Consider the following 27,143-nt stretch of genomic DNA (forward strand, 5'->3'; position numbering starts at 1 on the left):
TGCAGATGACGCTGGAATAAATCCGGATAAGCAACAACTCCTATGCCAGCTGAAGGCCGGTAAGAGCGTGCTTACGAGGGTGAGGTAGGAGAAGAATGATCTCCTAGATGCCAACACCAAGCTGGGTGTGGAACTAAAAGATGTTCGTGCCCAACTGTCAGACTATGTTAAGGAGAATCGGCGGCTTCGACGCGGCATATTTAGTAAGTGCTTGAACGAACTTTGAAAAAGAGTTCGGTGAGGAAGCTGGCTGACAGAGTTATGTCTATAGGTATGCTAACATGTCGTCCTACTGAGGAAATGCCCGGTTCAACGGGTGACCTTCTTCCCGAGCTCTCATAGCTGCATGAACGAATTCGGCAGGTGATGCAAGGCGTCGCCCAGGCCTTGTGGCCATCCGTCTCCATACCTGAAGGCCTTGGAGAGCTTGCAGAAAAGCTGAAGGGAGCGCGGTGGCGCTTCCGATTATGGAAGATATCGGCCTGCCGTCAGGGCGCCAGGGAAGCCTGGGCAATGGTTAAGACACGGTACACGAAGGATGACCCGAACCACATGGCCGAAGTCGGACCTGTGGGGCCTGATGGGAAGGAGATCCCTGTGAGCTTAGTGTACGGCCAAGTACAATTGGCTGCAAAGTATTCCCAACAGGATTGTAGACTAGACAGCCTATTGGATGGAATTGAAGAGGAATTCAACCAGTCAAATTGACTATGTAATTTTAAAGTGACATGTATAATGCCTTCTAGCCAGATTGTAGATCGTTTGTCGTGGCAGACCTTTTCTCTTCAACCTCGGGACCCGACGGTCCAGAGTGTATCCGAATAGCCTCTCGGTTATGTAAGAACCGGGGCATGCGTGGACACCAGGCGTAGGGGTCATTAGTGCTATATAAGACAAGTGCCCAACTAGTTATGTTATATTACATGGGTAGTAAGAAACATCTTCCAGGGAGAATAGTTCCGTTAAGGGTTCCTTTCCCTGGGTAAGCATGCCCTAAAGTGCATGTCCGGACTGCGATAAGAAGCGCAGAAAAAGCATCTGGGGGCAGATATGGATAATAAATAAAAGTCATCTTTTGTTCATCGACCGAATATTCCCTTAAGAATGCTAGTCATCCAGTCTGAGGTACACGTCCGGCTGACCCGGCGGTAACAATCGCAGAGGTGCTCCCCTTATGCCCTAGCCGAATTAACGGGAACGTAGGGCATAAATACAAGAGCCAGGCAACCTAGCTTGGCCAAAACTTAAGTCATATCGATGCATATAATGGTGAAAAAAGGTACATGTGGAAGTATAACACATGTGTTGGGCGTGAGGCCCAGGTAAATAATTTAAGCTTCTATGAAAGAAGCCCCCAGGTATGAAGAGTGCGGCTAGCGCATCTGTAATGTACGAGTGAGGCACAAGGTGACCCTTGAAGGCCTAGAGAAATAAAAGAAAGAAAGGGAAACAAGACAGATGATGCGTATGCAGAAAATGGACAAAGGGAGGGGACTAACATAGAGTCCGGTGCTAGGCGTAGAATCTTCAAAGCCTGGCTGCGTTCCATGGGTTCGGCTCGAGTCGACTAGTCGATGCATCCCACAGTCGGTACGCTCCACCGGTCAGAACTTGGTCAATAATGAAGGGACCTTCCCATTTGGGCTCGAGCTTGTTCTTTTTCTTATCCGGCAGTCGTAGAACTAGTTCGCCAATGTTATAAGTTTTGGCCCGTACTTCTCTGGTTTGGTATCTGCGAGCCTGTTGCTGGTAAAATGTGGAACGGGCTTTGGCTACGTCGCGCTCTTCCTCCAAGGTGTCCAGACTATCCTACCGATCGAGCTCGGCTTCTCTTTCTTCGTACATGCGCACTCGAGGTGAGTCATGAATTATGTCACAGGGCAGGACTGCCTCTGCGCCGTACACCATAAAAATGGTGTATATCCGGTACTACGATTCGGCGTGATCCGCAGCCCCCAGAGGACGAAGTCGAGCTCCTCTACCCAGTGCGTGTCAGACTCCGTTAAGGAGCACACTAATCTTGGTTTAATGCCGCTCATTATAAGACCATTTGCTCGTTCGACTTGGCCGTTGGTTTGTGGGTGATAGACCGAAGCATAATCGAGCTTGATGCCCATTTTGCTGCACCAGAGTTTTACCTTGTCGGCCATGAAGTTCGTGCTGTTATCAGTGATGATGCTGTGCGGGACGCCGTAACGGTGTACAACCCCGGATATGAAATCTATCACCGGTCCGGATTCGGCTGTTTTAACCGGTTTAGCCTCTATCCATTTGGTGAATTTATCCACCATGACCAATAGAATCCTGTACAGAAGGCCTTGCTTACAAGAGCCCGGGCTGCAGCGTGATGACTGCCGAGTCCGGCGTGAATTTCTGCCAAAAGGTTCCGCCCTTCCTCTTCGAAGATGCACCTTTGAAGGACTCCGGTAGCGCTTTTTTTGTACAATTCTCCCTCATAGACCCTGTAGGCCTTGGATCGCCGCACTATGCAGCGTGCCTCAATTTGGTCCTCTGGAAGTTCTTGTCTAGTTAGGTAGGCCAGGAATGGTTCTGTCCACGGGGCAATAATGGCCATTATTTCGTGGGCTGAATGTGTTATTTCGGTGGCGGAGCCTCCAATTGTGTCAGAGAGTTCGGTATCGGGTATTTTGGCCGGGTCCGGACTGTTGTTACCGGTGTCCCTTCCCATGCAACGGATGGCTTGAAGAGCCTTTCCAGGAATATGTTGGGAGGGACCGCGTCGCGTTTTGCGCCGATGCGGGCGAGGATATCCGCCGCCTGATTGTTTTCCCGAGCCACATGGTGAAATTCGAGCCCCTCGAACCGAGCTAACATTTTTAGGACGGCATTGCGATAAGCGGCCATTTTCGGATCCTTGGAATCAAAGTCTCCATTTATTTGGGATATCACGAGGTTCGAATCCATGCGCACCTCTAGGCGTTCAATGCCCATGGATACTGCCATTCGGAGACCGTGTAGAAGGGCCTCATATTCGGCCGCGTTGTTGGAGTCTGTATACATTATCTGTAGTACGTATTGAACCGAATCTCCTATTGGGGACGTCAAAACGATGCCAGCCCCTAGACCAGCCAACATTTTGGAGCCGTCGAAGTGCATGATCTAGTTTGAATATGTGCTGTACTCCTTAGGGAGTTCGGCTTCCGTCCACTCGGCGATGAAGTCAGCCAAAACTTGCGACTTAATAGCTCGATGTGGCTTGTAAGTTATGTCGAACGGGAGGAGCTCAATGGCCCATTTGGCAATCCGGCCCGTCGCGTCGTGGTTGTTTATAATATCGTTAAGTGGTACTTCCGAGGCTACCGTTATCGAACACTCTTGAAAGTAGTGTCGCAGCTTCCGAGATGCCATAAATACTGCGTACGCTATCTTTTGATAATGCGGGTACCGTGATTTGCATGGAGTAAGGATAGTGGACACATAGTAGACCGGTTTTTGAAGGGGGAATTTGTGTCCGTCCGCTTCTCGTTCGACGACGAGTACTGTGCTTACTACTTGATGAGTTGCCACAATGTATAATAGCACTGGTTCATCAATGTTTGGCGCGACCAGGACTGGGTTTGTTGCCAATATGGCTTTTATTTCGTTGAGTCCGGCCGCGGCGGCATCCGTCCACTCGAAGTGTTCGGTGCGCCGGAGGAGGCGATAAAGGGGTAATGCCTTTTCTCCCAAGAGGGAGATAAAGCGGCTTAGAGCCGCCACGCATCCAGTCAATTTTTGTATTTGTTTGAGGTCTGTTGGGGTAGCCAACTGTGACAACGCTCGGATTTTGGCCGGATTAGCTTCAATACCTCTACTGGAGACAATGAATCCCAGGAGCTTTCCGGCTGGTATGCCTGAAAATGCATTTTTCCGGATTGAGCTTGATGCCATATGTTCGGAGGTTATCGAATGTGAGCCTCAAGTCGTCTACTAGAGTTTTGACATGCTTGGTTTTAATGACCACGTCATCTACGTATGCCTCCACTGTTTTTCCGATCTGGTTTGCTAGACATGTCTGAATCATGCGCTGATATGTTGCGCCGGCGTTTTTGAGCCCGAAGGGCATTGTGCTGAAGCAGAATGGGCCGTATGGTGTGATGGATGCCGTTGCGGCTTGGTCCCATTTTAATTTGATGGTAGCCGGAGTATGTGTCAAGGAAACACAATGAATCGTGTCCTGCGGTGGCGTCGATGATTTGATCGATGCGGGGGACGGGGAAAGGATCCTTTGGGATGGCCTTGTTAAGGTCCTTAAAATCGACGCACAAGCGCCAGGATTTGTCCTTCTTTGGTACCATCACCAGGTTTGCTAGCCAGTCCAGATGTTTTATGTCTCTGATGAATCCGGCCTCCAATAGCTTGGCTAGTTCCTCTCCCATGGATTGTCTCTTAGGTTCAGAGAAACGCCGAAGAGCCTGCTTAACTGGCTTGAATCCTTTTAGGATATTTAGGCTGTGCTCGGCCAGCCTGCGTGGGATTCCTGGCATGTCCGAAGGGTGCCAGGAAAAAATGTCCCAGTTCTCGCGTAGAAACTCTCACAGTGCAGCGTCGACATTAGGGTTTAATTGTGCCCCGACGGAAGCTGTTTTTGTAGGGTCCGTTGGATGGACTTGGAATTTGACTATATCGTCCGCCGGTTTAAAGGAGGTGGACTTGGATCTTTTATCGAGTATCACATCGTCCCTGTTCACCGTGGAGCGCAACGTAGTTAGTTCCTCGGCCGCTAGGGCTTCAGATAGTGCCTCAAGGGCCAGTGCGGCAGTCTTATTTTCGGTGTGGAGTGTTATGTCCGGATCACTAGCAAGAGTGATGATTCCGTTGGGCCCGGGCATTTTGAGCTTCATGTACCTGTAATGCGGTATGGCTTGGAAGATTGTAAACTCCTCCCGCCCTAATAGAGCGTGGTATCCGCTGCTGAACGGGGCCACTTGGAATGTAATTTCTTCGGACCTGTAATTATCCGGCGTGCCGAATACCACATCTAGTGTGATTTTCGCAGCACAGTGTGCTTCCCGACTGGGGATGATTCCCCTAAAGGTTGTGCTACTTATCTCAATGCGGCTCCAGTCTACTTCCATCTTTTGAAGAGTTTCCTCATAGATGAGGTTTAATCCGCTGCCGCCGTCCATGAGTACCTTGGAGAGTCGAAAGCCGTCCACGACTGGACTGAGGACCAGTGTGGCTGGTGCTCGGGCTGTTCGGAATTTGGGTTCGTCACTGGCATTGAAGGTAATAGCCGTGTCACTCCAAGGATTTATTTCTCTTACGTGGAAGATTTCGGCCATGCTGCGGAGTGTTTGCTTGCGTCTATTATTTGACGCGAAGGTCTCAAAGACCGTTAACACCATATTGTTGTCCACGGGATGGTGCCCTATGGTATTCGGGAGGAGTAGATCCTCACCACTTTTGGCCACCTGCCGGAGTATCCAACATGCTCTAAGGCTGTGCGTTGGTATTGCATCCGCTGTACTATGAATTTTGCAGGGTCCGTTGAGCCATCCCTCCAGTACGGTTCTTTGACCCGTAGAGGGCTTTTGCCTTTTGGTAGTTAACCCAGGTGTATTGTGATAATGCACCCTTTTATTTCGGACTGGGTTTGTATTCAGGGCCGGATTATCCCAAAATTTTATTTCGGTTTTCCAGGCGCTTTCCATCGCATAGTACTTTCGTACTATGGACACCAAGTCAGCAAAGCATGTAATTTCGCGGCGACTTATGGCATTGAGGATTCCCTTTTCCATGCAATTATTGCAGAAGAATGAAATTGTGTCTTCCTCGCAGCAGTCCTTTATCCTGTTCATGACCAGGAGGAATCTGGCCCAGTAATGGTGTACTGTTTCTTCGGGCTCTTGCCTAATTTGGGATAGATCGCTTATGTTTGGGTGGGTGGGTGGAATTGAACCCGAGTCCTCACCCAATCTGAGACTCAGGGGCCAAGGAGTTTCTGAACTCGGAAGTTTGGTTTCTTGGATGTTTTCCGATAAATCTAGCCCGCTGCCTGACTCTAGGTTTAGACCTTGAGTGACGTCCTCCCCTCTGCGGGTATCCGGCTTGGAGGGATCGGGAATCCGGCCATAGCTAGTCCTTAAGGTAGATGAAGGATTGCCGCATTGTTCCTCCACCACTGCAACGTGATGGGTGACCTGGGGAGAGTTGATCTCTCTTAGATCGGGTTTAGGCCCAATCTGATCGTAGTCTGTAGCGACTCCCAGGGCGGCGATGCGATCCAAGAGCTCATTCAGGGAAGAAAGCTCCATTGGATCTAACTGCTCGGCAAGTTCCGAGTTGACGTGAAGATTGCTTTCGATGACCCGAGAAGTCATCGTCGGCGCAGCGGCCGAACAGGCGGTCATAAGAAAACTACCTAGCCGGAGAGTTTGGCCGATAGCCAAAGCTCCCTTTGCAATAGTGCCATCTTTAAAGACAGGATGAGACATCCTTCCTGGTGGCGACGGCACAGCGGAACTCTCAATGAAAGCACCAATGTCGGTGTCAAAACCGGAGGATCTTGGGTAGGGGGTCCCGAACTGTGCGTCTAGGCCGGATGGTAACAGGAGGCAGGGGACACAATGTTTTACCCAAGTTTGGACCCTCCTGATGGAGGTAAAACCCTACGTCCTGCTTGATTAATATTGATGATATGGGTTGTACAAGAGTAGATCTACCACGAGATCGGAGAGGCTAAACCCTAGAAGCTAGCCTATGGTATGTTGTGGTTGTTGTCCTACGGACTAAAACCCTTCGGTTTATATAGACACCGGAGAGGGTTAGGGTTACATAAGGTCGGTTACAAAGGAGGAGATATCCATATCCGTATTGCCTAACTTGCCTTCCACGCCAAGTAGAGTCCCATCCGGACACGAGATGAAGTCTTCAATCTTGTATCTTCATAGTCTAACAGTCCGGCCAATGGAGATAGTCCGTCTATCCGGAGACCCCCTAATCTAGGACTCCCTCACCGACATTGGTGCTTTCATTGAGAGTTCCTCTGTGTCGTCATCGTTAGGCTTGATGGCTCCTTCGATCATCGATAGCAATGCAGTCCAGGGTGAGACTTTTCTCCTCGGATAGATCTTCGTATTTGGCGGCTTCGCACTGCGGGCCAACTCGCTTGGCCATTTGGAGCAGATTGAGAGTTACGCCCCTGGCCACCAAGTCAGGTTCGGAAGCTTAAACTACACGGCCGACATCCGCAGAGACTTGATCTTCGACGGATTCGAGCCCCTGCTGAGTGCGCTGCACTGTCACGATGAGCATGATTTAGCTCTACTATCGGACAGTGTTCAGGAGACCGCACCGGCAACCGCTCCGACCCTCAATTCGGAGCCAATTGCGCCATCCATGGACGGGTGGATAGGCCCCGCCACGAAGGCCGCATTCTCAGCGGTGATCGAGCCGAGTATCGACCTTACCTTCATGAGAGCCATGACGCCAAAATGCCGGATTCTTCCCTGGCCACGGACTCCGAACCGCCTGTGCCCGTGCCTATCGAATCCGACTAGGCGCCGATCATGGAGTTCACATCCGCGGATATCTTTCAGCACTCGCCATTCGGCGACATACCGAACTCATTAAGGTCTCTCTCCTTGTCAGGAGAGTCCTGGTCGAACTATGTTCGGCGGGATTGGGATGCGGATGACAAAGAAATTCGCCGCCCACCCACCACCTACTTAGTAGCCACTATCGACAATTTGACCGACATGCTCGACTTCAACTCCGAAGACATTGACGGTATGGACGATGATGTAGGAGACGAACAAGAACCACTGCCCACAGGGCACTGGACAGCCACCTCATCATATGATATATATATGGTGGACACACCCAAAGAAGGCAGTGGCGACGGGACAACGGAGGATGACCCCTCCAAGAAGCAACCCAAGCGCCGACGTCAGCGGCGCCGCTCTAAGTCTCGCCAAGGCAAAAGCGGTGGCACGAGAGATAATAGCACTCCGGACAGTGCCGAAGATGACGACAATCCCCTCCAGCAAGATTTAGAGCAGGAGGATGGAGAAGCCAGCCCTCCCGAGAGAGCGGCAGATGGAGAGGCGGAGGATGATAATTACATGCCTCCCTCCGAAGACGAGGCAAGCCTCGACGATGACGAATTTGTCGTGCCTGAGGATCCCGTCGAGCAAGAGCGTTTCAAGCGCCGGCTTATAGCCACGACAAATAGCCTTAAGAAAAAGCAACAGCAGCTTTGAGCTGATCAAGATTTGCTAGGTGACAGATGGGCTGAAGTCCTTGCGGCCAAGGAATATGAACTCGAACGTGCCTCCAAGAGTTACCCAAAGAGCAGGTTGCTACCCCGACTGGAGGAGGAAGCATTAAAACCTACATCTCCAGCGTGTGGCACGGCTGATCGGCCACCTCGTGGCCACGACAGAGAGGCATTTCAGCCAAAAGCTCAGCCCGCACCCCGACGCCACTCAAATAAAAATGTCAAGGCACGGGGAAACACGCTAGACCTGCGAGACACATTGGAGGACAAAGCAAAACACGCAAGATCGATCTATGGATCATGAGGGCGCGCCACTATGCGAGATGATAACCGTCACGCCGGATATAGTAAAAGTAAATCAAGTCGGGCTGAACACAGCGGACAAGACTCATTTGAGCTGCGTCGCGATATAGCCTAGTACAGAGGCGCCGCACACCCCCTACACTTCACAGACGAAGTAATGGATCACCAAATCCCAGAGGGATTCAAATCTGTAAATATCGAATCATACGACGGTACAACAGATCCTGCGGTATGGATTGAGGACTTCCTCCTGCACATCCACATGGCCCGCGGTGACGATCTACATGCCATCAAATACCTCCCACTCAAACTTAAAGGACCAGCTCGGCATTGGATCAACAGCCTGCCAGCAAAATCCATTGGCTGTTGGGAAGATCTGGAAGCCGCATTCCTCGACAACTTCCAGGGCACTTATGTGCGACCACCAGATGCTGATGACTTGAGCCACATAATTCAGCAGCCAGAGGAATCGGCTAGGCAATTCTGGACACGGTTCCTGACAAAGAAAAATCAAATCGTCAACTGTACGGATGCAGAGGCCCTAGCAGCTTTTAAGCACAACATCCGCGACGAGTGGCTCGCCCGGCACCTTGGCCAGGAAAAGCCGAAATCTATGGTAGCCCTCACGACACTCATGACCCGCTTTTGCGTGGGAGAGGACACCTGGCTGGCTCCAAGCAATAACATATCAAAGAACCATGGTACTTCAGATACCAAGGACAGCAATGGCAGGTCACATCGCAACAAACACAAGCGCCGCATCAACAACGACAATACCGAGGATACGGCAGTCAATGCCGGATTCAGAGGCTCTAAACCCGGTCAGCGGAAAAAGCCATTCAAAAGAAGTACTCCGGGCCCGTCCAGTTTGGACCGTATACTCGATCGCTCGTGTCAAATACACGACACCCCCGACAAGCCAGCCAACCACACCAACAGGGAATGTTGGGTGTTCAAGCAGGCCGGCAAGTTAAATGCTGAAAACAAAGATAAGGGGTTACATAGCGATGACGAGGAGGAGCCCCGACCGCTGAACACCGGAGGACAGAAGAGGTTCCCCCCACAAGTGCGGACGGTGAACATGATATACGCAACCCACATCCCCAAGAGGGAACGGAAGCGTGCGCTAAGGGACGTATATGCGTTGGAGTCAGTCGCCCCAAAGTTCAACCCATGGTCCTCCTGTTCGATCACCTTCGATCGCAGGGACCACCCCACTAGTATCCATCATGGCGGATTCGCTGCACTGGTCCTAGACCCAATCATCGACGGATTTCACCTCACTCGAGTCCTTATGGACGGCGGCAACAGCCTGAACCTGCTTTATTAGGACACAGTGCGCAAAATGGGTATAGACCCATCAAGGATCAAACCCACAAAAACGACCTTCAAAGGCGTCATACCAGGTGTAGAGGCCCATTGCACAGGCTCAGTCACACTGGAAGTGGTCTTCGGATCCCCGGATAACTTCCGAAGCGAGGAGTTAATCTTTGATTTAGTCCCGTTCCGCAGTGGCTATCATGCACTGCTCGGGCGAACTGCATTTGCGAGATTCAATGCGGTACCGCATTATGCATACCTCAACCTCAAGATGCCAGGACCTCGGGGGGTCATCACAGTCAATGTAAACACACAGCGCTCTCTCTGCACGGAGGAGCACACTACGGCCCTCGCAGCAGAAGCACAAAGCAGCCTCTTCAGGCAATCCACTAGTTCGGTGATTAAACACCCGGACACCGTCAAGCGTGCCCGGAGTAATCTGCAACAAGACCACCTGGCATGTTCCGAGCTCGCATAGCAATGCGGCCCCCACCCCAGTCCCAGCCAAACGGCGAAATCCATGCCACACGTACATAATTACGCATTGAAAATACCATGGGCATAGGTGGGGGCGCACGACTATGGCACGCCCCAAAACGCGGCTCAACCGCACTAGGGGCTTCCTGCTTTGTTATTTTTTCTCTCTTTCAGGACTTTACTCTCTGGAAACCCCGTCCGGCAGTATGATTGCCGGACACACGATACAACAACCAAGGAGGCAGAAAGCTACGTCGCACCATGGAACTCCCAGGTGGTCTCTGATAACGAGTGAAATACCTGCTTTAAATACCATTCCTCAGCTTGCCCTTGGAGGGGACATGTCAAATAGTCCTACTTTTTGCTTATCGCACTACTTGTATAATTCTGCTTCGACGCACCTTTTTGAATAAACAATGCATAGCACTAGAATATTACCGCATTATCTATTCTTTTTTATATATATGTTCATTCATGACATTCAGCACCCGTACACTCTGGTAGGGCCAATACGCCAGGTGTTAAGTGTACCCCATAATACGGCGTGAGAAGTCCGAACACTTTCGACAGTGCGGCACCCCGAACTTATAGCATTATATGCATCAGCTCCGAATCATGTCTTGGGTCAATAGTTGGGTTTGCCCGGCTCCCATGTTTTGGTACCTTAGGTTCCGCTATATCGGCTAAGGTAGCACTGGGAGAACTACTGTGATTGTGCCCCGGTTCATCTGGGCAAGCACCTCAGTAGAGAAAGCTAAAATTGACTATCATGATAAGGTGAGAGCTGGTCGCTGTTCGAGAGGTCTCGAGTCCCTAAAGACTTATGCCGCTTAGGGCGAGGAGTCGGCTTTGTCCGGCTTAGGCGTGTATAGCGCCCGAATTCGGCCTTCCGAATACTAGGGGCTTCGCCAAAATTTAAAATTGTAGACTTCTATGGCTAAGTGAGAGTGATAAAGCATTATAGTCTGATTGCCTTGTTCGTTGTGCTGAGCACCTCCTTCGAAGGACCCAACAATGGGAAAAAGAGTGCTCAGATTTATCCCGAACACCCCAGCACTCGTGGCATGGGGGCAGAAGTCGACGACTGGCCATCTCTCAGGTTTGATAAACAGCCGCACAGAAGGTAATATTTTAAATTCAGACAAGCGTTGCATAGCGCACATGAACAAGTTTTCATAATACAGGATCACACGAGCAAGTTCATTCAAAAATTACATCCTTCGCACACTCGTCCGCCACAAGACGGGCACCCTTCAGGACACCCTCATAATACATTTCAGGGTGGCGATGCTCCTTGCCCTGCGGCGGCCCCTCCTTCACCAGCATCTCGGTGTCCATCTTGGCCCAGTGCACCTTCGCACGGGCAAATGCCCGGCGTGCACCTTCGATGCAGACGGACCGCTTTATGACTTCCAGCCGTGGGCAGGCATCCACAAGACGCCTCACCAGGTCGAAGTAGCTGTTGGGATGGGAGTCGCCAGGCCACATCCGGACTATAAGGCCCCTCATGGCCTGTTCGGCCGCCTTGTGCAGCTCGACCAGTTGCTTCAGCTGGTCGCTCACAAGCATCGGGTGTTCGGTCCCAGTATACTGAGACCAGAACAACTTCTCCATCGAGTTTCCCGACTCGGTTTGGTAGTACTTTGCGGCATCCGACACGCTGCGGGGTAAATCTGCGAATGATCCTGGAGAGCTCCGGACTCGGGTAAGTAACAAGTAATTTACTTTCACATGCTTGCTTCGCATAATGAATGCCTTACCCACCGCTATCTTCCTCATCGTATCAATTTCCTAGAGGGCCTTTTGGGCTTCAACCCTGGCATGCTTTGTGCTCTCGAGGGCCGCGGCAAGCTCGGACTCTTGCGTCTTTGATTCAAGCTCCAAAGTCTCGTGCTTCTTCACGAGAGCCTGGAGCTCTTGCTGCACCTCGCCCACCCGTGCCTCTTGTTTCTCCCGCTCGGTGCGCTCCTCGGCCGCTTTGTTTTCGGCCTCGGACAACGCTCACTTCAGGGTCGCCACTTCGGTCGTGGCCCCTGGCACATCCATGATGATCCCATCATTTTGCAACCACATCTTATATATATATAGACAAGGTATTACTTACCTTTTTTCTCCTCGAGCTGCCTCTTGGCAAGGCCGAGTTCTTTCTCGGACCGCTCGAGGTTCTGTTTCAGTGCGGCGACCTCCGCAGTTAATGCGACAGAGGTCAACAGCGAAGCCTGCATACGCATATAGACATACTTGTATTAGACTCCTGCAGATATTATTTGATCCTCTATTTGGCTTCTCTTTGTGAACACCAAACAGAGCATCAGGGGCTACTGTCTATGCGGTAATATTTTCCTATATTTTAAATACTTACATCAATGCCTGTTAGAAGGCTGGCATAGGCTTCAGTCAGTCCGCTCTTGCCGGACTGAACCTTCTTGATCACCACACTCATAATAGTGCGGTGCTCTTCATCGATCGAAGCGCCGCGAAGCGCTCCCAGCAAGTTGTCCGGTGCCTCTGGATAGATAGAGGTCACCGGCACGGGCGGCTTGCCCCTCTTGGCAGGGGGCCGCCTGCCGGAGTCCGGAACCACTGGAGGTTCCGGCGCGGTGTTCGGCTGAGGGCCGAACTTGGAGCCCTTGGGAGTCTTGCTCCCTTTGCGCCTGGAGTCCGGAAGGTCGCCTTGAGGCGCCTCCAGGACTACCTCCCCTCGGTTCGGTGCCCCTTGAGACAATACCTCGACATTGTCCGTAGGGCGAGGAGAGGAGGCGGTCGGAAGTGACTCGCTATTCATATCCAACGAGTCCAAGGAACTATCCGACGAGGATACGTCGATGCGGGCTCGGGGCGGACAGCATGATCATATTCGATGTTAGGAGAAGCAGTGCAATAAAAGCATGCTATGAGTTACTCTGGTATCCGAATACTTACGACTTCACCAGGGGCTTGGCCCTGAGTAACCACTCATCTTCGCTATTAGCAGCGGTGGTGGAATAGTCCGGAAGGAGAGTCCTTCCCTTCTTGGACCCTCCGGCCTCCCCGGTTGGGGCGGCCTTCCTTTTCCTGTCTCCCCCAGCTGGAGGGGGAGAACCGTCATCTTCCTCCTCCTCGTTTCCACGGGAGGAGTGCGTCTCGGAGTTATCGAACGATGAGTCCGATACCACCTGGTGCCGGGAACTCTTTCGGGTTCCCGTGGCCTTCTTCTTGATCTTCTTCTCCGGCACCTCATAAGGAGTCGGAGTCCGCATCTCCGTCAGGAGAGCGTCTGCAGGGTCTTCGGTCAGAGGGGCCGGACAGTCAATCTGCTCCGATGTCTCCACCCAGTCCTGTCAAAGGCATGGGAACTCAGACCCCGCACATGGTTAAACTATGGAAAATAAATAACCTACGAGATGTACATAACTTACCGGATTCGCAGGGCGCGTCACGCTTAGCCTGCGGTCCTCGGTAAGGGGAGGGGGGACCTCGGCGCCCTTGAACAGCACCTTCCAGACGTCCTTATGCATCGTGTCTAAGAGCTCGCGTATAGTCTGGTGCTGGGCCAGGTCGAACTCCCATAAGTTGAAAGCCTGTTGTTGACACGGGAGGATCCGGCGGAAGAGCATGACCTGGACTATGTTGACAAGCTTGAGTTTCTTGCCTATCATGTTCCGGATACACTTCTGGAGTCCGTCCAGCTCCACCGATGAGCCCCAGGACAGGCCCTTCTCCTTCCAGGAAGTGAGCCGCGTGGGGATTCAGGATCGAAACTCGGGGGCCGCCACCCAGTTGGTGTCGCGGGGCTCAGTGATGTAGAACCACCCCGATTGTCACCCCTTTATGGTCTCCACGTAGGAGCCCTCGAGCCATGTAACGTTGGGCATTTTGCCCACCATGGCTCCTCCGCATTCCGCTTGTTGGCCGCCTACTACCTTCGGTTTGACATTGAAGGTCTTCAGCCATAGGCCGAAGTGGGGCCAGACACGGAGGAAAGCCTCGCACACGACGATGAACGCCGAGATGTTGAGGATGAAATTCAGAGCTAGATCATGGAAGTCCAGCCCATAATAGAACATAAGGTCGCAGACGAATGGATGGAGGGGAAACCCCAGTCCATGGACGAAGTGGGTGAGGAAAACCACCCTTTCGTAAGATTCCAGGGTAGGGACGATCAGCCCCGCGGCTGGCAGACGATGCGCAATATCCGCGGATAAGTATCCGACTCCGCGCAGCTTTTTGATGTCTCCCTCCGCAACAAAGGAGACCATCCACTTGCCTCCCGCTCTGGACATGTTTGGAGAGGGTTCAGGAGAAGGATGTGGACTTGGGCGCTGGAGCTCGAGTGCGCAAGAATGGATGAGCAAGGAGGAAGAAGGCGTGGGTAGAAAAAGTTCAACCCTTATCCCTTTATAAGGGCGGACGAAACTATGCGCCCCCACCAGCCTGGTAAAACTCGCTTATCCCCCAAGCGCCGTAATTGATGGCGCGGTTGGGTTACCCACGTCCGTATTGATGGGAATCTCGTAATAAGGGGACACGGTCTCTGCTTCGACAAGACGTGCCAAGGAAACTGCCTCGCGAAACACGCTGAGGTTGGTTGTGAAAAACGATTCGAATGTTGACATGGCTATGGTGTGATGTCACACTGCGGAATGCGTCGGCAAATTAGATTTGTGAAAATATTATTCTCGCTACGGTTGTATGTGGAACTTTTTTTGCAGAGTCGGACATGATCCTCGTGTTCAAAATCTTCTATGAAGTATTCGGATGAGCAACCCGCCTTGCAATGCCGAAGACAATCTGCGCGCCGGACTCATCGTCATTGAAGCCTGGTTCAGGGGCTACTGAGGGAGTCCTGGATTAGGGGGTATCCAGACAGCCGGATTATATCCTTTGGCCGGACTGTTGGACTATGAAGATACAAGATTGAAGACTTCGTCCCGTGTCCGGATGGGACTCTCCTTGGCGTGGAAGGCAAGCTTGGCAATACGGATATATAGATCTCCTTCCTTGTAACCAACTCTGTGTAACCCAAGCCCCCTCCGGTGTCTGTATAAATCGGAGGGTTTAGTCCGTAGGACCAAGAACAACAATCATACCATAGGCTAGCTTCTAGGGTTTAGCCTCTTCGATCTCGTGGTAGATCAACTCTTGTACTACTCATATTATCAAGAACAATCAAGCAGGACGTAGGGTATTACCTCCATCAAGAGGGCCCGAACCTGGGTAAACATCGTGTCCCCTGCCTCCTGTTACCATCTGCCTAGATGCACAGTTCGGGGCCACCTACCCAAGATCCGCCGGTTTTGACACCGACACATGGCTTGACATAGAAGACGAGGATGACGGCACGGAGCTCGTGGGCATGACGGAGGGGCGAGGACGTGGCGGTGGCCACAGCAGCAGCAAGCGGCGGCGATGCCGTGTTCGATGGTGATGCGGGGAGGGAGCTAGAGGAGAGGGAGACAGCTCCAGAGTGGGGGGAGAGGCAGAGGGGGTCGAGGCCGTTCCTGTGGCACGGAGACAGTGCGAGGGGAAAGCAGGAGGTGGAGCTCGGGCGCGCGCGCGTCGACACACCTCTGCCTACTGGTGGAGGTTGAAGACGGTGGGGCTTTTGATGGCTGGGCCAGTTGGCTAGGCTGCCAAGTGGGCTGCACAGGTGGTAGGTCCAGGTAAGTTACATGTAAGCTCTCTTTTCCTTTTGTTTCAGCTTTCTATTTCTTTTATTCTGTTTTGAATTAGTAAAAAATACTAATCCATTTTTTAAAATCCTGAAAATAATTGTGGGCAGTGTTTGGATTATTTCCAACAACCCAAAACTAGTTTCAGAATTATTAGAGCATTTAAAAATATTTATAGGATTTAAATGCTCCAATTCAAATACGATATGAGTTAATTCAAAGATCCAGAATGTCCTAGAAATATATTCATCATTTTTGGCAGAGGTTTTCACCTTTATCATAAATCATGAACATTTTGAAAGGGCATCTTGGGTTCTTTGAAAAAGATTTTGGATTGAACGTAGTTGAGTTCCATTTGGTGCTAGGGTTTGAACATCCCCATTACAAGTTTAACTGAAATTTAAACAAGATGCAAACACTCTAATGTATGCACTGACTAGGGTTGTGACAACTCACCCCCACTAAATAAGAATCTCATCCCGAGATTCGGGCGTAGGGTAAGAGGAAGAAGGGACACAAAGCTAACACGATCTTCACGATCCAGTTTCCCTTCTTGAAGATGCTGCTTCATTGCTTCAAATTGATCTAGATGTCTTTGCTGTCGAGGTCTTCATCCAACACGATGATGACAAAAAGAAACTCTGCAGGAAACTATCTCCTCGAAGATCGAGCACGCAAGATCAATTCATGGAGTGAGACGTAAGAATATCTCTCCAATTGAGACACAAAACACACATAGAGAGGGATGGAAGAAACAGATGACGAAGGTTCGAATTGGTAGGCAAAAATTCCATGCTTGAGTAAGATAGTGCACTAGTTTCAGCGTAGCGAGGAGTTAATTGTCCTTCATACCATAACAGGGCACCTTAGAGGAGGTGATTCATAGAATTATTCCCTTAAGTGGAAAAAAGAATTACTTTTGATATATAGATTATTGAAACTCTCTAAATCAGCCTAAGGAAAATCACAAACAATCGGTTGAAGGAGTTCGGAGAAATGGCATACTCAATTTGGAAAGAGAACTAGAGTTATAAGACAACCCAGCAAATAAAAAGCACATTCCAGATGATGCCGAGGATATAACCCAGTGATTGGGCGTGCTCTCAAGAACTTGAGCATTTCCCTACTCATCAAGGTCTTACCAACATCCATGTCGAGGATCCTGGCAACACATCATACTACCATGATGAATAGTGATGGACGATGCAGATCATAGGAAGACAACACTTTCTCAGATTTGTCCTTAGCAATGCCAAGGAACAAAACCTGGATGATCAACCGAGAGACATCTAGCACTCCGCTCCTAATGTTCTCCTTGATGTTCTAGCCACCATGGTTATGCTTAAAACATCAACATGGCCATCAAGTAAAGGTTGGACTTCGGGAGCACGAAAATCCATAAGGAACCACTTGTGGAATCAGTCATACCAAATCCTCATGGAGAAATGGTCAAGTGGTTTGATCAAGAAGCTACAATAATAGATCTTCCAGCTAGGTGTGTCGGCCAACATCAACCTTGCCGGAACCTACATCATAGATCTTGGGAGAATTCCAACCATCATATCTGCCTGAGATTCAGATCTGGATGGTAACAGGATATTTCAGACAGCATGTATAACAAGGAAAGGTTGCAACACAAATCGACGAGATGACGTTGCGAGATTCTCGGGAGATGAACCATGGTAGAAAGCTCCAAAACATGATCTGGTTCTGCTACACACATGTGAACACGCTGTCCCAGACAAGCATGACCACATAGTAGTCTTACAACTAAACGCTACCGAGTTTAGGTTGGGAACCATCATTGGCGATAACGAAGTCATGTGCATGACCTAGGATTAGCACAACAGACTCCTTTTTCTTGAACAGATCAATCAGTGGCTTGGTGCACTAGGGATACATGTAGAATGAAGGTTGCATGTCTCCAAACCACATAATACTTCGCACATGTGCATGACTGACTTGGGATGATTCCATAGGAAGCAAAAACAAGCTTTCTTGAATTGACGACGGCAGCTTGCATCGAATGCACGTGAATTAGAGGAAGTCACTTCTTCCATCCAAACATATGCTTCATGAACGGGACACGAAGAAAATGCTTACAAAAGTTTCCAACACTAGCTTGATGTTCAACATGAATCATGGAGGAGATAGGAATGTTGTCGATGGGCTCAACAACAACCCATCCAGGCTTCCATATAAGTGGAATTCCATAATTATGTGAACAAGGTGATAGCATTGGCCAGACCCAAAAGATATAATGCTGTATGCTCGAGGGACAACCACGAGTAAGACAACATTATGAACATCATTGGTTCTGATTTGATTTGACAATAGCCCATACTCAAATCAAGGTTTGGACAAGACAATAGATCCAATCAATGATCACGAGGACCAATTGATGAGGATATCATCTTTCTTCAACACACACACAAAAGATATCCCTTAGGGATGAACTAAGCCAGGTAAGCTTTTATCTTCCAACTCTCCAAGTTGTTGTTTACCTTAACCAACTAGCCCAGGGTATCTGACACATTCTTCAAGAAAGGGTGGTTTACAAGAAAACCAACTTGATCACGAACTCAACATAGCGGTCAGGTGACGACCTGGTGATACTTCCGAGAAGATACTCGAAATCATGAACCACCGATATGTTACTAAGCTCGAGAACAATCTTGCTTTTCAGGGCAAGATGATATGATCAAAAGAGCGAGGGATTGACATAAGCAAACTCATTGATCGAGGAGTGCACCAGGAAAATGGACTAGATAGCACAATCTATTTTAGAATGATGATTCAATAACCAAAATGCTAAGAATGAAATTATTCTCCTTTAACTACCAAGCAACACGGTTGCTAGGAGTATTGAGTTCACACATCATAGTTCACTTGTCGGCATTCCGGTTGCAACAACATGGAGACCGAGGAATGAATGATGATGGCGAGGAGTATCACTGCGTCAAGAATTCATAAGAAGTGGTGCAGTCCTCATGACAATCCTGACATAAAGGGGGTAATACTCCAGGGTAGAATAGATCAAAATCTGGATTGACATTTTGATCTGCGGGATACAACTTCTTCGACCCAATCCTAGATATGGATGAGGTACTAGAGTTTTTTTCTCCTAGTCATTCTGGAATAGAACAGTTTGACAGACCACAAGAGTAAAAAGGCATCGATGAACACGAATGCACACATACTCTTGACTATCAATTGATAAACGAAGGTCAGAATACAGCTGAGGAGGGTCAACTCAAGGAACATATAACTTTCTGAGTTGTGGATGCATAGATTAGTATGTCGAACCAAGTTCAACAGGTTTCTTCCAGATAACCCATGCAGAGAGGTAGGACTGGCAGATTCACAATGTTGAATGGAGAACTCATCAAGAACACCTTGGTTGTGATCTTTTGGTTCAAAGGAACTTCTGCCATAAGAAATTCATGGTATTTGGAAGAAGGAAATACCATGGATCTTGAGGACTATCACAAAGGTTACTAATATCCTAAAGGAACTAGCAAACACTATCAACATGAGTGAGTAGAGTGAATCTTGGGTTCAAAAACCCAGGAATGGAATACCTACTAACTAATAACATCATGGGATGCTTTCGAGAATGATGGCCAAAATCATCACACTGGGGATACAAAGCATTGCTAGATTACTGAGTGGTTCTCTAAGACACCTAGGGTCATAATAATGGCTTCAACATATATGCCGAGGCAACAGAGTACCTCAACTCGGCTATTAGTGCGGTTAAACTGGCCCAAAGGGACATCGGGAACGAAAAGAAGGGATTTGCAAATGCATCAGACTATTTAGAAACCTGGGATGACTCGGACAGCATAACGGCTGTAAATGCTCAAAAATATTTGAGACATCCTACAAAAAGGTGGCATAACCACTCAACATCACAATATCAAGGTTCTGAGGCCAGCTATGAACACACGGAAGTAGTAGGAACTAAAATGAGGCTTGTAACCATCAATCATATAAGTCTACGGATTAGTAACACGTGATCCTGATAGAAAGATGAGAAGCCTAGTTCTTAATCCCCGTAGAAAAGAAGAGGATGACTCAGATAAGAAGGGCATAATGTAAAGGAGTAAAAAGAGCCTTACGTTCCCTTCCACAATCAATTCCCTTATATAACTAAAGCATTTCTGGACTCACCTTCGGCCAGTTTGGCTTGGTAATCCTACAGGCAGTCAGGCTCTGATACCAAAGCTGTCAGGACCCCGATCCTAAGTCACACAGATCTAGCATGTAACACATCATATCACTTTGCGGCCTAATGCTCGGTATTCCCACGGGTGCCACCTTACCTGGCCCGGGACCGTTTGCGCCTTTTGGCTCACGTATATGATAGTGTCGCTAGCAACCATATGACAGAGAACCCGGGCCGACATGACTAGTCGTGAACCCAAAGTGGCGCTAACTTACGGGGACATGCATACATGAACCAGCATTGAATGTGTCGGTCATCAGCGTGTGAATCCGGGCTGTAGCAACTGGGCTAACAGGACTCTGGTAAACCGGGCTGTAGCAGGCTAGCAGGACTCCAGAAGTCACCACGTGGCATTTCCCCAGAGGGACAAACACAGGAACGAAGTGGATCACATGCCGGCCAGTCTAAGTGTCCCGGAGCAGTAATAACTGGGCTAGCAGGACTCCGGTAAACTGGGCTGTAGTAGACTACCATGGCTCAGTGGAAGCACTAGACTACATTTCCCCATAAGATAGGCTACCAAGGATAAACAACTAGGTTGTCGGATCCCACACATACCAAGCATTTCAATGATACACACAATATGCTCGATATGTGTAAATACAACATGGCATCACAACAAAACTCTACGACTCAAAGTATTTATTCATTAGGCTCCGCAGAGCCAGATATTGCAAACGTGCGTCTGATGACCCAGTGCTACGTCTTGAGCTTGCGTTGGTTTTCCCCGAAGAGGAAGGGATGATGCAGCAAAGTAGCGTAAGTATTTCCCTCAGTTTTTGAGAACCAAGGTATCAATCCAGTAGGAGCCCACGCTCAAGTCCCTCATACCTGCACAAAGTGATAGCTACTCGCAACTAACGCGATTAGGGGTTGTCAAGGCCTTCACGGTCACTTACGAGAGTGAGATCTGATAGATATAATACTTTTGGTATATTTGGTATAAAGATTCAAAGTAAAACGTAAAAGCAAAGTAAAAAAGCAAAGCAAGATTAAAGTAATGGAGATTGATATGATGAGAATAGACCCGGGGGCCATAGGTTTCACTAGTAGCTTCTCTCAAGAGCATAAGTATTCTACGGAGGGTGAACAAATTACTGTTTAGCAATTGACAGAATTGAGCATAGTTATGAGAATATCTAGGTATGATCATGTATATAGGCATCACGTCCGTGACAAGTAGATCGAAATGATTCTGCATCTACTACTATTACTCCACTCATCGACCGCTATCCAGCATGCATCTAGAGTATTAAGTTAAAAACAGAGTAACACCTTAAGCAAGATGACATGATGTAGAGAGATAAATTCATGCAATATGAAATAAACCCCATCTTGTTATCCTCGATGGCAACGATACAATACGTGCCTTGCTGCCCCTTCTGTCACTGGGTAAGGACACCGCAAGATCGAACCCAAAGCTAAGCACTTCTCCCATGGCAAGAACTACCAATCTAGTTGGCCAAACCAAACGGATAATTCGAAGAGACTTGCAAAGATAACCAATCATACATAAAACAATTCAGAGAAGATTCAAATATTATTCATAGATAGACTTGATCATAAACCCACAATTCATCGATCTCAACAAACACACCGCAAAAAGAAGATTACATCGAATAGATCTCCACAAGAGAGGGGGAGAACTTTGTATTGAGATTCAAAGAGAGAGAAGAAGCCATCTAGCTACTAACTATGGACCCGAAGGTCCGAGGTAAACTACTCACACTTCACTGGAGAGGCTATGATGATGTAGAAGCCCTCCGTGATGATGGCCCTCTTCCGGCGGAGCTCCGGAATAGGCCCCAAGATGGGATCTCGTGGATACAGAAAGTTGCGGCAGTGGAATTAGGTTTTTGGCTCCTGTTCTGATCATTTGGGGGTACGTGTGTATATATAGGAGGAAGAAGTACGCCGGAGGAGCAACGAGGGGCCCACGAGGCAGGGGGTGCGCCCTAGGGGGGGCGCCCCCACCCTCATGACCGCCTCTTTTGTTCCTTGGAGCAAGGTCCAAGTCTCCTGGATCACGTTCGGTGAGAAAATCACGTTCCCGAAGATTTTATTCCGTTTGGACTCCGTTCGATATTCCGTTTCTTCGAAACACTGAAATAGGCAAAAAACATCAATTCTGGGCTGGGCCTCCGGTTAATAGGTTAGTCCCAAAAATAATATAAAAGTGGAAAATAAAGCCCAATATAGTCCAAAACAGTAGATAATATAGCATGGAGCAATCAAAAATTATAGATACGTTGGAGACGTATCAGGCATCCCCAAGCTTAATTCATGCTCGTCCTCGAGTAGGTAAATGATAAAGGAGAATTTTTGATGCGGAGTGCTACTTGGCATAATTTCAATGCAAATCTTCTTAATTGTGGTATGAATATTCAGATTAGAAAGATTCAAGACAAAAGTTTATATTGACATAAAAATAATAATACTTCAAGCATACTAACAAAGCAATTATGTCTTCTCAAAATAACATGGCCAAAGAAAGTTATCCCTACAAAATCATATAGTCTGGCTATGCTCCATCTTCACCACACAAAGTATTTAAATCATGCACAACCCCGATGACAAGCCAAGCAATTGTTTCATACTCTAACTTTTTCAAAACTTTTTCAATCTTCACGCAATACATGAGCGTGAGCCATGGATATAGCACTATAGGTGGAATAGAATGGTGGTTGTGGAGAAGACAAAAAGGATAAGATGGTCTCACATCAACTAGGCGTATCAACGGGCTATGGAGATGCCCACCAATAGATATCAATGTGAGTGAGTAGGGATTGCCATGCAACAGATGCACTAGAGCTATAAGTATATGAAAGCTCAAAAAGAAACTAAGTGGGTGTGCATCCAACTTGCTTGCTCACGAAGACCTAGGGCAATTTTTGAGGAAGCCCATCATTGGAATATACAACCCAAGTTCTATAATGTAAAATTCCCACTAGTATATGAAAGTGATAACATGAGAGACTCTCTACTATGAAGATCATGGTGCTACTTTGAAGAACAAGTGTGGTAAAAGGATAGTAACATTGTCCCTTCTCTCTTTTTCTCTCATCATTTTTTTATTTGGGCCTTTTCTCTTTTTTTATGGCCTCTTTTTATTTGGGATTCTTTGGCCTCTTTTTTATTTATTTTATTTTTCATCCGGAGTCTCATCCCGACTTATGGGGGAATCATAGTCTCCATCATTCTTTCCTCACTGGGACAATGCTCTAATAATGATGATCATCACACTTTTATTTTTCTTACAACTCAACAATTACAACTCGATACTTAGAACAAAATATGACTCTATGTGAATGCATCCGGCGGTGTACCGGGATATGCAATATGACAAGGATGGAATGTGTCATGATGAACTAGATGGTGGAAAGTTGCATGGCAATATATCTCGGAATGGCTATGGAAATGCCATAATAGGTAGGTATGGTGGCTGTCTTGAGGAAGGTATATGGTAGGTGTATGATACCGGCGAAAGGTGCGCGGTATTAGAGAGGATAGCAAAGGTGGAAGGGTGAGAGTGCGTATAATCCATGGACTCAACATTAGTCATAAAGAACTCATATACTTATTGCAAAAATCTAGAAGTTATCAAAGAAAAGTATTATGCACATGCTCCTAGGGGGATAGATTGGTAGGAAAAGACCATCGCTCGTCCCCGACCGCCACTCATAAGGAAGACAGTCAATAAACAAATCATGTTCCGACTTCATCACATAACGGTTCACCATACGTGCATGCTATGGGAATCACAAACCTTAACACAAGTGTTATTTAAATTCACAACTACTCAACTAGCATGACTTTAATATTATCACCTCCATATCTCAAAACAATTATCGTGCTTCAATCTTTTCTTAGTATTCAACACACTCAAAAGAAAGTTTCACAAATCTTGAATACCAAGCATATTATTATTAAGCAAATTACCATGCTATTAAGAGACTCTCAAAATAATTTAAGTGAAGCATGAGAGATCAATAGTTTCTTTAAAACAAATCCACCACCGTGCTCTAGAAGACTCTAGAAGATCTAAGTGAAGCACATAGAGCAAAATTATAACGCTCAAAAGATATAAGTGAAGCACATAGAGCAAAACTACTTAGCTCAAAAGATATAAGTGAAGCACATAGAGTATTCTATCAAATTTTAATTCATGTATGGATCTCTCAAAAGGTGTGTACAGCAAGGATGATTGTGGCATACTAAGACACAAAGACACAAATAATACAAGACGCTCCAAGCAAAACACATATCATGTTGGTGAATAAAAATATAGCTCCAAGTAAATTACCGATGGAAGTGGACGAATGAGGGGATGCCTTCCGGGGCATCCCCAAGCTTTGACTTCTTGGTGTACTTGGATTATCTTGGGGGTGCCATGGGCATCCCCAAGCTTAGGCTCTTGCCACTCCTTGTTCCATGATCCATCAAAAGAATTCACCCAAAACTTGACAACTTCACAACACAAAACTCAAAATAGAAAACTCGTGAGCTCCGTTAGCGAAAGAAAACAAAGGACCACTTCAAGGTACTGTAATAAACTCATTATTTATTTATATTGGTGTTAAACCTAATGTATTCCAACTTCTCTATGGATTATAAACTATTTTACTAGCCATAGATTCATCAAAATAAGCAAACAACACACGGAAAACAGAATCTGTCAAAAACAGAACAGTCTGTAGTAATCTGTAGCTAGCGCAAGATATGGAGCCCCAAAAATTCTAAAATAAATTTCTGGACGTGAGGAATTTATATATTAATCATATGCAAAAGGAATTAAATAAATTTCACTCTTCAAATAAAAATGACAGCAGTTCTCGTGAGTGCTAAAGTTTCTGTTTTTTACAGCAAGTTCAACAAGACTTTCCCCAAGTCTTCCCAACGGTTCTACTTGGCAAAAACACTAATTAAACACAAAAAACACAACAAAAACAGAGGGTAAATAATTTATTTATTACTAAACAGGAGCAAAAGGCAAGGAATAAAAATAAAATTGGGTTGCCTCCCAACAAGCGCTATCGTTTCCCTAGCTAGGCAAGGGTGAAGTGGGGGAGAGGAAAACAAGAGGCAAATGGAAAATAATGTAATGCGAGAGATAGGGATTGTGATGGGTACTTGGTATGTTGACTTTTTGCATAGACTCCCCGGCAACGGCGCCAGAAATCCTTCTTGCTACATCTTGAGCTTGCGTTGGTTTTCCCCGAAGAGGAAGGGATGATGCAGCAGAGTAGCATAAGTATTTCCCTCAGTTTTTGAGAACCAAGGTATCAATCCAGTAGGAGCCCACACTCAAGTCCGTCGTACCAGCACAAAGCGATAGCTACTCGCAACCAACGCGATTGGGGGTTGTCAAGTCCTTCACGGTCACTTACGAGAGTGAGATCTGATAGATATAATATTTTTGGTATTTTTGGTATGAAGATGCAAAGTAAAAAGTAAAAGCAAAGTAAAAAAGGAAAGCAAGATTAAAGTAATGGAGATTGATATGATGAGAATAGACCCGGGGGCCATAGGTTTCACTAGTGGCTTCTCTCAAGAGCATAAGTATTCTACGGAGGGTGAACAAATTACTATTGAGCAATTGATAGAATTGAGCATAGTTATGAGAATATCTAGGTATGATCATGTATATAGGCATCACGTCCGTGACAAGTAGATCGAAATGATTCTGCATCTACTACTATTACTCCACTCATCAACCGCTATCCAGCATGCATCTAGAGTATTAAGTTAAAAACAGAGTAACACCTTAAGCAAGATGACATGATCTAGAGAGATAAATTCATGCAATATGAAATAAACCCCATCTTGTTATCCTCAATGGAAACGATACAATACGTGCCTTGCTGCCCCTTCTGTCACTGGGTAAGGACACCGCAAGATCGAACCCAAAGCTAAGCACTTCTCCCATGGAAAGAACTACCAATCTAGTTGGCCAAACCAAACGGATAATTCGAAGAGACTTGCAAAGATAACCAATCATACATAAAAGAATTCAGAGAAGATTCAAATATTATTCATAGATAGACTTGATCATAAACCCACAATTCATCGGTCTCAACAAACATACCGCAAAAAGAAGATTACATCGAATAGATCTCCACAAGAGAGGGGGAGAACTTTGTATTGAGATTCAAAGAGAGAGAAGAAGCCATCTAGCTACTAACTATGGACCCGAAGGTCCGAGGTAAACTACTCACACTTCATCGGAGAGGCTATGATGATGTAGAAGCCCTCCGTGATGACGACCCTCTTCCAGCAGAGCTCCGGAACAGGCCCCAAGATGGGATCTCATGGATACAGAAAGTTGCGGCGGTGGAATTAGGTTTTTGGCTCCTGTTCTGATTGTTTGGGGGTACGTGTGTATATATAGGAGGAAGAAGTACGTCGGAGGAGCAACAAGGGGCCCACGAGGCAGGGGGTGCGCCCTAGGGGGGGCGCCCCCCGCCCTCATGACCGCCTCTTTTGTTCCTTGGAGTAGGGTCCAAGTCTCCTGGATCATGTTCGGTGAGAAACTCACGTTCCCGAAGATTTTATTCCATTTGGACTTCGTTTGATATTTCGTTCCTTCGAAACACTGAAATAGGCAAAAAACAGCAGTTCTGGGTTGGGCCTCCGGTTAATAGGTTAGTCCCAAAAATAATATAAAAGTGGAAAATAAAGCCCAATATAGTCCAAAATAGTAGATAATATAGCATGGAGCAATCAAAAATTATAGATACGTTGAGGACGTATCACCTAGCATTCAAGTCATACAAGCAACAAGCACATGCGGAAGCTTATCGTGTCTGAGTACAGAGAACTACAAAAGAAAAAGGCTGAGAAGCCTGACTATCTACAAGATCCTGCCGAGGGCACAAGATCGTAGCTGAGGTAACAAGCTAAACGTCGAAGTCCACGCGGAACTACTAGCGAGACTGAAGTCTCT

Source organism: Triticum urartu, chromosome 7A, assembly GCF_056163025.1.
Source record: "Triticum urartu cultivar PI428250 chromosome 7A, HENAU_Tu73, whole genome shotgun sequence".
In the NCBI taxonomy this organism is placed as follows: domain Eukaryota; kingdom Viridiplantae; phylum Streptophyta; class Magnoliopsida; order Poales; family Poaceae; genus Triticum; species Triticum urartu.